The sequence below is a fragment of the Dipodomys spectabilis genome, unplaced genomic scaffold, assembly GCF_019054845.1.
Source record: "Dipodomys spectabilis isolate Male_0828 unplaced genomic scaffold, ASM1905484v1 ptg000143l, whole genome shotgun sequence".
In the NCBI taxonomy this organism is placed as follows: domain Eukaryota; kingdom Metazoa; phylum Chordata; class Mammalia; order Rodentia; family Heteromyidae; genus Dipodomys; species Dipodomys spectabilis.
Window position 1 is genome coordinate 728,193 of NW_024870820.1, and position 2,279 is coordinate 730,471.

At 33.3% G+C, this 2,279-nt stretch overlaps 1 pseudogene; it reads left to right on the top strand.

The window, feature by feature from the left end:
* The first annotated feature begins 1,391 nt into the window (after positions 1–1,391).
* On the top strand, positions 1,392–1,488 carry LOC122117563 (annotated as a pseudogene).
* The last annotated feature ends 791 nt before the right edge of the window (positions 1,489–2,279 follow it).

Here is a 2,279-nt window from a genome sequence, read left to right on the forward strand (position 1 = left end):
AGGTACCTGGGACCTGGGATCCTATGACCCATGGGTCCTGCAGAAGAATAATATGCTTTAGGCATCTTAGCAAAATTTGTGCATAATCAGTAGGAATGCTTCAGAAATATGGAGAAAAAGTTTGGGACTAGCGAGTTAAAACAATAAACAGAGCAGCAGAGTAAAATTCATTATAGATTAGAGGAAAACATTTTTTTTACCATGTGAATTCAGAAGACCCAGAACAGTTAGAATGTATCACAAGTTTATACTAAAGACATTGTATTGATACTTTTTTATATTCTAATATATTTTTTAAACCTAATTGTTTATATTCCAATCCTATTTATTGGAATAAATATCAATTTATTTGTCAAATTATCAACTAATTCTAGTAAGTTTCATTGTGTGAAATATAAAATCAGCACATATAAATATAAAATATATAACTATATTTAATATAATTAAAAGGCACACGTTTTGCATTGTTCTGTTGTAAGTACTGTATCAAAGGCAACTCTGTTTTAAAGTATTATTCCATTTTCTCTGCCTCAGTGTTTGATAGAGTTAGACCTAAAGCTTTACCATTTGTAGATTTACAGCATGTAGGCAAGGGGAAACACTGTGATTAAAACATTATCAATTTAATGCCTAATAATGAGGAGAAACATATGGAATTCTCCTGCAACTATGAAAATATTTGGTGATAAAAAGGCAGTAGTGTAAGTTCCTGCCTGGTTGGATGGTAGACAATCCAGGACATCAAGTAATCATGCATATGAACAATTTTTTCACCTTCTTGGCTTTAGTTACTGTTGAAATGGAAGGTATAATAAAAATTATATTTTGATAAAATACCTTCTAGTCTGAACAGTTCTGTTTGAACTGTTCATCTCTCTATCATCCCTTGTAACCAAGATTAGTTTTGTTCAAGTAAGACAATTTACGTTTTCAGGGTAAGATATTCTGGTTGGTCTGTTCCCACATGGAAGAAGGGTAAAGGCTCAGGTAGACATTTGTACCAGTAACACCTCATTTGGGAAAATGTCAGCTGAAGAAGTTTAGAAGTAGCTCTTAAGCAATGCTTACTTTGAATTCATTAGGTCCACAAAGCTAATTCAGTTGGATAAATAAGTACTTGAAAAAGCCATCACCTTTAGACCTATCTATAAATAATTGAGAGTACGATAAAATTCCAAATAAAAAGACTTGATAGTCATTGACAAAAAAAATTTGCAAATGTGAACAATCGACTGATCAATATAATTTTTCCAATATTCACAGAATATTAGGGAAATAAGATCGATAACATTGTTAGGAACAAGAAGGTTTCCTTGTTACAAGTAGGCACCCATAGATATAAGCCTGTATAAAGATTGTATCATTAACAACTTAAATTTAGAGGATACTACATGCATCAGCAGCAAGTATACTCAAATTACAATACAGAGATTAACATGGCACTTGCAAAAGGATAATATGAAAACTTGAGAAGTATTCCATAGTTTTCATTCTTCAGATGCAAGAAATGAAATCAATTAATATTATTCATCACATCAACAGGAGCAAGAATAAGAACCACATGGTTATCTCAATAGACGCAGAAAAAGCATTCGACAAGATCCAACACCCCTTTATGATGAAGGTTTTGGAAAAATTAGGAATCCATGGAACATTCCTCAATACAATAAAGGCTGTATATGACAAACCTACAGCCAGCATTATACTCAATGGTGAAAAACTAAAGCCATTTCCTCTTAACTCAGGAACAAGACAAGGATGCCCACTCTCTCCACTTCTCTTCAATCTAGTATTAGAATGCCTAGCTACAGCAATAAGACAAGATGCAGACATAAAGGGGATCCAAATAGGGAAAGAAGAAATAAAACTCTCCCTCTTTGCAGATGACATGATCTTGTATTTAAAGAATCCCATAGACTCCACTCCCAAATTACTCAAGCTGATTCAAAACTTTGGTAAAGTAGCAGGTTATAAAATTAACCCCCCAAAATCAATGGCTTTTCTGTATGCCAACAATGAGAAAAGTGTGGCTGAAATTAGGAAAGCAACTCCATTTGTAATAGCCCCACAAAAAATAAAATACCTAGGAATTAACTTAACTAAAGAAGTGAAGGACCTCTATGATGAAAACTTTAAAATCTTGAAAAAGGAAATCAACACAGAACTTAAAAAATGGCAAAACCTCCCATGCTCCTGGATTGGAAAGATTAACATCGTGAAAATGGCAATACTTCCCAAGGCTATCTACAAATTCAACGCAATACCTATCCAAATTCCAC